Source organism: Mustelus asterias, unplaced genomic scaffold, assembly GCF_964213995.1.
Source record: "Mustelus asterias unplaced genomic scaffold, sMusAst1.hap1.1 HAP1_SCAFFOLD_264, whole genome shotgun sequence".
NCBI lineage: Eukaryota > Metazoa > Chordata > Chondrichthyes > Carcharhiniformes > Triakidae > Mustelus > Mustelus asterias.
Window position 1 is genome coordinate 29,790 of NW_027590230.1, and position 12,395 is coordinate 42,184.

Below are 12,395 nucleotides of genomic sequence, written 5' to 3' on the forward strand. Positions count from 1 at the left end.
ATACAATTCACTGCATTGAACACAGCATTTTGCCTGTGCTGCATTTCTATGCCGAATCCTTGTGTCATCAGTTTGTCATGGATGGAAGAGTGGTCAGAAATTGTCAGAGCCACATATACATGTTGCAGCACCAGCATGTCCCCCAAAATATATCTAACTGCCAATTTTCCAGTTTCATGGAATACTATTCCTGGGATTCTCCTGTGAAACTGTCAGAGCAGATCCACCACCAGGTGAGCGAATAATGACATTTAACAGTGCGGGGCTGGCCCTGGGTCTCTTCAACTTTGACTGCAGAGTCTACAATCCTTCAAGGGATCAGGACAAACAAAAGAAATCAAAGGCTTATTTGGCTATCACCACTCTAGTTGATTCAGATGTGCTACTTCCAAATTCTGTTAACATTACTTGGCACAGGAGATGAAAGTAGCAATGCACAAAGTAGGAAACAATTTCTACAGTTATGTGCTGATCAGCATGTCTGCACCGCTCGCACCGACATGGACAAACCCAATCAGACCATAATAGGTGGGGGCAGAAGCTCGTCATTCGGCCCATCGAGTGTTCCCCACCAATCAATGACTTACCTGAGATGATAATCATTAACTCCACGTTCCTGCCTTTTCGCCAGTAAATTTGATTCCCTTCCGAGTTAAAACCGATCCTTCTCCGGCTTGAACATACTTAGGAACATTACGAGCAGTGCATGCACAATCAGTTTAGTGACTGCCTTTAGTATCCGAGGATGCAGCACATCGTGTCCAGGGAACTTCTCAGCCTATTTGTCCATTAGCTTGCTGAGTATTGTTAATCCAGTATTGATGATTATTGTATTAATTTCCTCACCATAGTTTTCTCTTTGATTATGTAGCATTTTTGTAATACTATTAGTGTGTTCTACGGTGAGCACTGAAGCAAAGTATTTACTTAGTTGTTCTGCCATTTCATAGTTCCCCATTATGAATTCCCCAGTTCCATTCTCTGAGGGCCGGAATTTCACTTTGGTCTCCCTCGACATCTTTATATATTGAGTGAAATTCTTACTCTTCGTTTCCTATTATTTGCAAGTTTATCAATTCCGTCTTTGTTTCTGTTTCTTCATTATTCTTGGTTTCCAAATTCTTCACAGCCATCTTGATTACCATTAATATTTGTCATGTTTTTTTTTTCACTACAATATCGTTTACTTCCTTTCTTGAGTCACTCATCTCCGAAAATCTATCTTCCTAATAAGGTCGTGAATCCTGAAGCATTTTAATAAACGTCTGCCAGTGTCGATAAACCACTGAACATGATTTGTAGCCCACTGCAGCCAGCTTGTCGCCATTCCGAGGTAATCACCTTATTTAAGTTCAGCAGAGTTGTTACTGATCCATATTTTCTACTCACAAACTGAAAACTAAACTCTGCCATGTTTTGGAAACTAATTCCCAGCGGTCCCAAGGCCTGGTATTTTTATTCATCCTGTCTCAGAACAAATTAAATTTGATTTGATTTCATTTCATTTATTGGTGTCACATGTATTAGCATACTGCAAAAAATATTGTTTCTTGCACGCTATATAACAAAGCATAACGTTCAGAGAGAAGGAAACGAGGGATTGCAGAATGTAACGTTCCAGTCTTAGCTGGGGTGCAGAGAAAGGTTAACTAAATGCGAGGTAGGTCCATTTAAAAGCGTGATGGCAGCAGGGAAGAAGCTGTCTTGAGTCGTGACCTCAGAATTTTGTATCACTTTCTCGACGGAAGAATGTGGAAGAGCATATGTCTTGGATGTGTGGGATCCTTAACTACGCTGGCTGCTTTTCCCCGAGGCAGTGAGAAGTGTAGACAGAGTCAATGGATGGGAAGATGAATTGCGTGATGGATTGGACTACATTAACGAACTTTTGTAGTTGCTTGCTGTCTTGGGCAGAGCAGGAGCCATACAAAGCTGTGGTACAACCAGAAGGAGTGTTTTCAATGGTGCATCTCTAAAAGTTGCTGAGAATCAAGAACAAAGAACAAAGAACAATACAGCACAGGAACAGGCCCTTCGGCCCTCCAAGCCCGCGCCGCTCCCCGGTCCAGGATTGAATCCTGAATCCAGGATCCCCGCCCAATTTTCCAGCCTATCTACATCCTAATATCCTATCCACCGAGCTGTCCCTCACAGCTACGATGCTTTGTTCATCACAACCTATTAACTCACCCCCACCCCCCCCATTCCAGACCACGTGATCTCCAGGGAGAGGCGAAAACCCAGAGTGAAAACCCCAGGGCCAATATGGGGAAAAGAAATCTGGGAAATTCCTCTCCGACCCCCTGAGGCGATCGAAACGAGTCCAGGAGATCACACTGGCCCTGATCAGAAAATGCTTCCCAACCCTATTCATTTCCACTTCTGTTTTACGAACACCATCTGAATTCCCTGCCCCCGAAGGGAATAGGTTCCCAACTATCCGCAGTCTCGCTCTGTGCTGGCACCAGCAAGATGATCATAGAATGAAGCCTTGAAACCAGAAACAAAGAACAATTAGCCCGCGCCGCTCCCTAGTCCAAACTAGACCACTCTTTTGTATCCCTCCATTCCCACTCCGTTCATATAGCTGTCTAGATAAGTCTTAAACGTTCCCAGTGTGTCCGCCTCCACCACCTTGCCCGGCAACACATTCCAGGCCCCCACGATCCTCTGTGTAAAATATGTCTTTCTGATATCTGTGTTAAACCTCCGCCCCTTCACCTTGAACCTATGACCCCTCGTGAACGTCACCACCGACCCGGGGAAAAGCTTCCCACCGTTCACCCTATCTATGCCTTTCATAATTTTATAAACCTCTATTAAGTCTCCCCTCATCCTCCGTCTTTCCAAGGAGAACAACCCCAGTTTCCCCAATCTCTCCTCATAACCAAGCCCCTCCATACCAGGCAACATCCTGGTAAACCTCCTCTGTACTCTCTCCAAAGCCTCCACGTCCTTCTGGTAGTGTGGCGACCAGAACTGGACGCAGTATTCCAAATGCGGCCGAACCAACGTTCTATACATCTGCAACATCAGACCCCAACTTTTATACTCTATGCCCCGTCCTATAAAGGCAAGCATGCCATATGCCTTCTTCACCACCTTCTCCACCTGTGACGTCACCTTCAAAGATCTGTGGACTTGCACACCCAGGTCCCTCTGCGTCTCTACACCCTTTATGGTTCTTCCATTTATCGTGTGGCTCCTCCCTACATTATTCCCACCAAAATGCATCACTTCGCATCACATGCAATCGTAGCTGGCATTCCTAATTTCCTTACTCTTCTGAGAAAGTAGAGGTGTTGGTGGGCTTCCATAACTATAGTGTCAGCAAAGGAGGACCAGGAGAAGTTGTTGGTGATCTAGAGACTTAAAAATTTGAAGCTTTAGACCAATTCTATTCGTCCCCGTTGATGTAGACAAGGAAGTGTTCTCCAGTCCGCTTCATGAAGTCAATGACAATCGCCTTCGTTTTATTGAGATTATCATTGCACCAGTTCAGAAGAGTCTCTATCTCATTCCTCTACTCTGTCTCGTGAATGTTTGAGATCCGACCCACTACGGTGGTGTCATCAGCAAACTTGGAAATCAAGTAAGAGGGGAATTTGACCACAAAGCCATAGGTGAATAAGAAGTACATTAAGGGTCTGAGCGCACAGCCTTGTGGGGCACCAGCGTTGAGGATGATCGTGGATGAGGTGTTTTTGCTTATTCTTATTTATTGTGGTCTGCCAAATGAGTAGAGACTAATTCGGTTAGGATTATATTAAATGGAGGTTAAGTTTTAAGTATCGTTATTCATGCAACGTGTAGGCTTATTGCCTACATTGCGAAGAGTTTACCTTGAAAATTACATTGTCGCCACGCTCCAAGGCCTATTTGGATAAACTGAAGGAGAATTTATCATGGCCAATCCACCTAACCAGCATGTCTTTCGAGCGATATGAGGAAATCCGTGCACCAAAAAGAAATTTACGCAGGCACAAGGAGAACGTGCGGACTCCGAATCGAAAGTGACCCAAGCCAAAACTAAGTCCCTGGCGCTGTTAGGCAGCAGTGTTCACCACTGTGCCACCGTGCCCCCATACTATTGTTCATCTGGTCTCATTCTGCTACCAGTTTTTTCAGTCATTTACGAGTTATGAATCTCGAATTAACAGTTAATCTGAAGATGATTTTGAGTACAGTTTATCTGATGACGATTTTACGCATGAACGTCCAGGACACTGTCTGAGAGCTTATTTAGCCTTGCCTGGGTCAGACAGCAATCAGAAATTCCATTGCTGTGTACCAGCTTGCCAACAGCTCGCATTCAAAGGAAATGGGTGTGAGCAGTCTACACATACTGCCACTCGAAAATTGTGTTGAAACAGAAATGGAGTGTTGAATGCACAACTGTTTCTATGTTCACCCCTTTAACCGTAAGACACTCGCATAAACTTGAAAGGATATGAAACTCTGATCAATCAAAGTTTACTGTTCCAATAACTTAACAAATATATCGCCCGAGGTAATGGTACTTTTAACGTGCCAAATACTCCCTGAGGCATGATCACATACGGACTATGAACACGTGTCCAAAAAGTCGATTAAAACATGATCAAAGACGACTCTCCTTGGAACATGCTAGCAATGTAGTGAGGTGGAGAGATTTAAGCAAGGAATTGCCGAGATTGGGAATCAGGCAGCTGAAGGCATTGTCAGCTAATCGGGGCTTAGAGAGGAATTTGGAATGAGAGGATCTGGGAACAGTGTAGGCAAGGGCTTGGTGAGGTTACAGAAATAGCTTGTGTTGCCTTATCTGCAGGTGGTCACTATGTAATGAATTACTGTAGAGCTGGAATAGGCTAAATATATAGGGACTGGTGTATATGCTGGAGAGGAATATATCAATATGGAGAATCGAGAGGGCGAGAGCAGGTAACAGAGAAATGAAGATTTGAAGACTGCATGTGTTTCCCATAGGGGCTGGGAACGCCCTGGGCATTGGGGAGGGTGGGGTGTGGTTCTGGGAACTTGAAGCAACAACACAGACAGATGAAGGTTTATGTTATTTTACGGGATCAGTGAAAATCTCATTCCACACCAACACTCTCAGGATAGGTAAAGCACGGGGATAAATCCCAGGACAGGTAAAGCATGGAGACAGATAGAGAGTAAAGCTCCCTGTACACTGTCCACATCAAACATTTCCAGGATAGTTACATCACGGGGTGAGATAGAGAATAAATCTCCCTCTACACTTTCCCAATAAAACAATTCAAGGATAGTTACAGCCGGGGGTTAGATACAGTGTAAATTTCCCTCTACACTGTCCTATCAAACCATCCCAGGAGAGGTACAGCACGGGGTTAGACACAGAGAAAAGCTCCTTTTGCCCTGTCCCATCAAACATTCCCAATGCAGGTACAGCACGGGGCTAGATACAGCAACAGACTCCCTATGTGCTGTTCCCATGGTACACTCACAGCGCAAGTACAGCAAGGGGTTAGATACAGAGTAAAGCTCCCTCTACACAGCTCCCATCAAACGCTCCCAGGAAAAGTACAGCACGGGATTCTAAACAGGATAAATGCCACCCTACCATGCCCCCAAAGATAGAGTATACTGCCTCCACACTGTCCCCATCGAACAATCCTAGGGCAGGTACAGCACCGTGTTAGACACAGAGTAAAACTACCTCTATACCATCCCCATCCAACACTCACAGGTGAGTGACAGCATGGGTTTAGATACAGAGTAAAGCTCCCTCCACACCTTCCCCATCCAACACACCCAGGACAGAAACAGCACGGGGTTAGATACAGAGTAAAGCTCCCACTACACTGTCCCCCATCAAACACTCCCAGGACAGGTAAAGCACGGGGTTAGATTCAGAGTAAAGCTCCCTCTACACTGTCCCCATCAAACACTCCCAGGACAGGTACAGCACGGGGTTAGATACAGAGTAAAGCTCCTCTACACTGTCCCCATCCAACACACCCAGGACAGAAACAGCACGGGGTTAGATACAGAGTAAAGCTCCCTCTACACTCTCCCCATCAAACACTCCCAGGACAGGTACAGCACCGGGATAGACACAGAGTTGGGTCTCATGATCACACTCAAAATCTCCACGTTCAAACAGTTAATGGATCAATCATTCCAAAAGTTCTCACATCTTCACTTGAACATTTGGAATTTGGGGGCTGGGTTTATGGCTGTAAAGCCCAGGTTTTGGTTTTGCTCCATTGGAGTTGATGGCGGAATGATATCCTGCTCTTTGGGAACGAGTTCCTTTCTCAGCGTTATTCTAAATTGTTCCTTCAAGACCTCGGGGATTCTCTCCTCCTCTACCTCTATGGTGACACTATTTTCCCTGTCGCCCGACAGTGTAAACTGGGTTGTGGTCAGCCTTCTGCCCGTGAGGGTGATCAGGATGCCGGGGAGATGCAAGCAACAACGGGACTATTAGAAGGAGCGAGACTGCGGAGATATCTGCTGCTATAGGCACATGACCTCCAGCCTCTTACTGTCCAGGGTGAACTTGCTCTTGGTGGCACACGTCTACACTTAGTCTCCATCAATGATGCTTCTCTGGACTTACCAGTTGCCCTGGTCCTCTCACAGGGTCTAAGTTCCGGTTTCCTGCCGCGGCTCCCTTTCCGCCTCCAGAATCAGCGGGCTGCGAAAACACTTCCTGAAGGCCACTTCGCACAACCACCTCCTGCCCTCCAGCTCCACCAGCAATGCCAGGTGCTCCCGGGGAGGCCCATAGCGCTGCGTTTCCAGCGAATTGAACTGTGCAGCGGGCAGGCTGACCCCGGTGCAACCCAGCTCTCCCAACCGCCAGGCCAACAATCCATTCAGCTTGTAGCAGAAGCCCGCATGGCGCTGATCCACCACCTTCCGGTACAGAAAGGGCAGCTCCAGGAAGATGTCCTCGCCACAGTGGTTGGCCAGGCTGCCAAAGGGCACCGAGAGGACATGGCAGCGGTGGATCTGCATCATGTTCACCAGTGACGGCCGTCTGGAGCCCTGGAAGCCAATCCTCGCCAGGTATCTGCCTGCATCCATCCCTGGCTTTTGCTGCTTGGATTGGAATCAAGAAGAGTATCGAGTATTGAGAGCACAGTAACAGACCATTCTATCCCTCTTCTCTATGCTGCTGCTTGTCCCACACCAGCTCTGCTTCCCCTCTCCATAGAACATCAATAACATCGCCAATTTCTTTCTCCCCGAAATACAGCTCTAAATACCTCTAAATACAGCTCTTTCACCTTAACTAGCTTGAGATTAGTCATCCCTCCCGCTGCCTGTGCGAGTGAGTTCCACATTTTCCCAACACTCTGGTTAAAGAAGATTCTGCTAAATTTGCCAATGGGCTTCACGAGTGACTGTCTCATATTCACACAGATTTACGGGACACTCATAGACTTGTCACACTTTCTGTTCTTTCTCACCCACTATCCTTTTCTCCCTTTGTCGCTCCCTTTCATTTTCCTTCTCACTGTTCCTCTCCTCCCTTTGTTACAGCCTCTAATTTTCCTTCTTAGTGTCCTTCTTTCTCTGTCTCTCTGTCACACCCTCTCTTTTTTCCTTCGCACTGCTCCTCTCTCTCATTGTCACCTCCTCCAATTTTCCTTCTCACTATCTCTGTCTCATTCTTACACTCTTCCATTTTCCACCTCACTGACTTTCTCTCTTATTCTCCTCTCACTAAACCTTTCTATTTCTGTCCTTCACTCTGTACCTCTCACTGTAGCTTACATTATAACTATTTTGTCCTCTCTGCCATTCAATCTCTCTCTCATTCTATTGCTCGCTGTCTGCGTCTCACGGCCTCCCTCTCCGTCTCTCTCCCACGTTGGTTCGATCTCTCGCTCGCTATATTGCTCTCGCTGTCACTCTCTGTCAGTCCTCTCTCTCTCTCTCTCTCTCCTTGCTTGTCCTCTCTCACTCACTCTCACGTTATCTCTCGGCCACTCTATCGTATATTTCATTTTCTATTCCTCTCTATCCCCATCGCTCTCCCTCACTGTCCATCTCCCGCCCTGAAAATCTCCCTCCTTCCAACGCTCTCTGTTTCGCTCTCTCTCACCTTCTCTCACTCTCTCACCACTCTCTCAGTTCCCTCTCTGACACTGTCCAGCTGTCCCTCTCTCTGACATGTCCTATCTCTCGCTCGTCCTCTACCCCACTATTTCCGCTCACCTCTCTTTCCCTGCCTCTCATTTATTTCTCCATTCTCTTTCCTTGTGAACGAGTGAAAGAATATTTTGTCAAGGTGGATACTGTTGTAATTGCTTCTGAGACCAGGGTCCAGAATCTCGATAACGGTAACGATGAAGTTTTGAGACATAAATTGTGTATGAAAGACTGGTAAATTCTATTGAAAGGAAGGGCAATGGAGAGGCCATGGCAGGTATTCCAGCAATGAATAGGTGACCTCCAGAAGTTGGTCAATCCTGTTGGTTGCCAGAGTTGTAAGGCAACATCAGCCCACGGAAAATTAGGGATAGTATTAGATTAAAAAACACTCACAGATTGGCAAGAAAATAATGAAGACCAGAGGATTTGGAACAATTGAAAATTCAGCAAATCAGGACCAAGTGAATCGTTATGAAGGGGAAATTACAGTATGAAATTATGTTGTAAGGGAACATAAAAAGAACTGACCATAAACTTTTCTGTAGGTTCTATCTCTCTCTCTCTCTCACACGCACACATACAAACTCACACACACACACACTGAAAGGCACACACACACACATTCACGCACACACACACAGACCGACACTGCCCGAGAGATTCAAACAGCGAATGACATAGAGAGACAGAAATAATCCTTTCTGTTAAAAGTTGATCGTGATCCAAAACCACTCATTGTGGCACATTTTCCAGCAGTTTGAGCTGAATCTGACAATATCCAACAAAGTGTGGATTGCTGAATCTCTCTCTTGCTGCGTTGTGTATGTGTGTGTGTGTGTGTTGGTGTGTGTGGGTGTGTGTGGGCGTGTGTGTGTGTGTGTGTGGCTGTGTGTGTGTGTGTGCGTGTGTGTGTGAGAGAGAGAGCGTGTGTGAGAGAGAAAGTGTGTGTGTGAGAGAGAGAGTGTGCGTGAGAGAGAGCGTGTGTGAGAGAGAAAGTGTGTGTGTGAGAGTGAGTGTGTGTGCGTGTGTGAGAGAGAGAGATAGAGTGTGTGCGTGTGTGTGCGCGCGCACGCATGCATGTGACGGTGTGTGTGTGTGTGTGTTTTCCGTGCGTGTGTCAGTCTCTATCTCTTTATGTGTGGGTGTTTGGGTGTGTGCGTGAGTGTTTGTGTGTTTTGTTAGAGTTCTGTCTTTTTCTCAGCGTGAATTATTGAATTAAGGTGTGTATGAAAGAGAGATTGTATGTGTGTCTCCATGTGTATGTGTTTTAAGGAAGAGAGAATGAACGAGACAGACACAGATCGTGTGTTTTGTGTCTGTGATTAAGAAATAGAGCGAGATATAACGTGTACGTGTGTCTCTGTGTTAGTCTCTGTTTGAATCTCTGGACCAGTGTGTGTGTGAGAGAGAATCTCTCTCTCTCTCTCTCTCTTTGTGAGTTCCTGTGTGCGTCTGTGTGTGTGTGCGTGTGTATGTGTGTGTGTGTGTCTGTGCGAGTGAGTGTGTGCTGCGTGTGTGTGGGTGTGAATTTTGTCAGAGTTCTGTCTCTGTCTCTCTTTGAATGAATGGATTAAAACGCTGAAAGCACTTTCTCCTCAAAGCTGTTACAATAGCTTCTGATTTAAATTCTGATCTGTTGACAGCTACGAGCTACATGAGCTGTCATTGTGTGGTGATGGAGCAATGTTGCAAAGAGATTGTAGTTTGCAGAAGTGACTCGTGCTGTACAGTTAGTTCTTGTATCACCAGACACTGCAGGTGAACTTTGTTCCTCATTCAACATTGGAGGTCGCGTCTGCAGATCGGGATCATTCCAGTCCGCAATGTGCACATTTGGTGCTGTTATCAGCCACTTGTGAAATGCAATGAGTAAACTTTGCTATACTCTCCAATAGCTTTGCTAGATATTGCAAAGGATGAATGTTACATTATCGACCATGCTGAGGGTTTATCTTATCAGGGCGACCTGATGTAGGTGTACAAGATTATGAAGGGCATGGAGAGAGTGGATGAGGAACAATTAGTCCTCTCAGTTGAAGGGTCACACCCGAAGGGACATCGGTTCCAGGTGAGGGACAGGAGGTTTAGGGGGGATGTAAGGAAAAACAATACCCACGGGTGGTGACGGTCTGTAATGCGCTACCTAGGAGGGTGGAAGAGGAGGGTTGCCTCATTTCCTTCAAAAGGTATCTGGATGATCCCTTGCCACATCATCGCATACAGGGATATGGGCCAAGCACTGGCAAATGGGGTTAGTTGGGCGACCAGGTGTCTTTATTGTGTTGGTGCGGATGCGATGGGCCGAAGGACCTCTTCTGAGCTGTATGATTCTATGATTCTATAATTCTAATTCTAACAGAACAATTTTCGCAGTTGCACACAATGATTCTCCTTCTGCCTGCGTGGGGTTTTACTGGGTACTAGAGTTTGCTTCTTCAGTCCAAAGGTCATAGAATCATTGCATCATAGAGCCCCTCCTTTGCAGAAGCAGACCATTTATTCCATCGAATCTGCACCGACAACAGTCGCACACAGGCCCTATCCCCGGTACCCTATGTATTTATCCTGCTCATCCCACTAACCTGCACGTTTTGGGGGAATTTGGCATGGCCAATCAACATGACCCTCACATCTTTGGAGAGTGGGAGGAAGCCGGAGCACCCGGAGAAAACCCACCCAGGAATGGGGAGAATGTGAAAACAGAACACAGAGAGTCACCCGAGGCGGGAATTGAACTCAGGTTCCTGGTTTGGGAGGCAGCAGTGCTAACCACTGTGCCACAAAATAATGTAAGAAGTTTACAACACCAGGTTAAAGTGGACTTTAACCTGGTGTTGTTAAACTTCTTACTGTGTTTACCCCAGTCCAACGCCGGCATCTCCACATCATGACCACAAAATAATAACATGGCAACGTAGAAGATAGAAAGGAACAGGAGGAGGCCACTTAGCCCTTCAAGCCTGCTCCGCCATTCATTACGATCAGGGTTGATCATCCGACTCAATTGCCTAATCCTGCATTCGCCTCAAGTGCTATACCTAACTGCCTCTTAAATACATTCCATGCGCACTTTAGGTGGATTAGACATGCTCAATTGCCCCTTATTTCCCCAAGGTTTACATGTTAGGTGGATTACCGGGGTATATGCATGGAGTTATCAGGATAGGTTGGGGTTAAGTCTTGGTAAGATACTCTGTTGGAGAGTCAGTGCTGACTCGATGGGCCGAAGGGCCCCTTTTTCCATTGCGTGGTTTCTGTGAATACTATGATTCTAATAATTCTCTGGGTTCAAAATCCATCAGGTTTTTGGTGAAATTTGAATTGAATACCAAATTTCGAACTGAATGTCTAAAGATTAAATCGAAGTTTTGCAAACTCCCACCGGGTTATCTAATGCCCTTCAGGGAAGGAAATGTGCCACCCTTACTTGGTCCATATGTGAGCTCATTACACTGCACATAGTTTACTGTTAAATACGCTCTGAATTACCTGGTGAGTTTCACAATTCAGTGGCAATTTGGCATGGGAATGAATTGCTGGGTCATCCTTATATGGCAAGATCTGTGCTGTGTATCCTGGCCTCCATGGTCATTATAGTGACAGTCGTGCCACACAAATGACAGGCAATGACCATCACCAATAAGAAACACTCTAAACATTGCCCCTTGACAGTCAATGGTGTAACCATCACTGAATATCCCACTGTTAACATCTTGGGGTTACCACTGACGAGAAGCTGAACTGGACTCACCACAAAAACACAGTGGTTACAAGAGCAGGTCAAAAGTTCAGAATTCTGCGGAGAGAAACACATCTCCTAATTCCCCAAATCCGGCCATAAGTCAGGGGTGGAATGGAATACTCCCTACTTGCTTGGATGGGTGCAGCTCCAACAACACTCAAGAAGCTTGACAACATCCAGAGCAAAGCAGCCCACTTGATTGGCACCCCAGATACAGAAATCCACTCCCTCCACCACCGACGCTCAATAGCAGCAGTGTGTACCATCCACAAGATGGACTGCAGCAGCTCACCAAAGATCATGAGACAGCTCCTTTCAAACGCAGGACCACCTCCACCTAGAAGAACAATGGCAGAAGATACATGGGAACACCACCAGCTGCAAGTTACCCTCCAAACCACTCACATCCTGACTTCGCAATGTACCGCCGTTCCTGGGTAAAAATCCTGGAAATCCCTCCCTAACGGCATTGTGGGTCAACCCAAGCACATGGACTGCAGCGCTTCAAGAAGACAGCTCACAA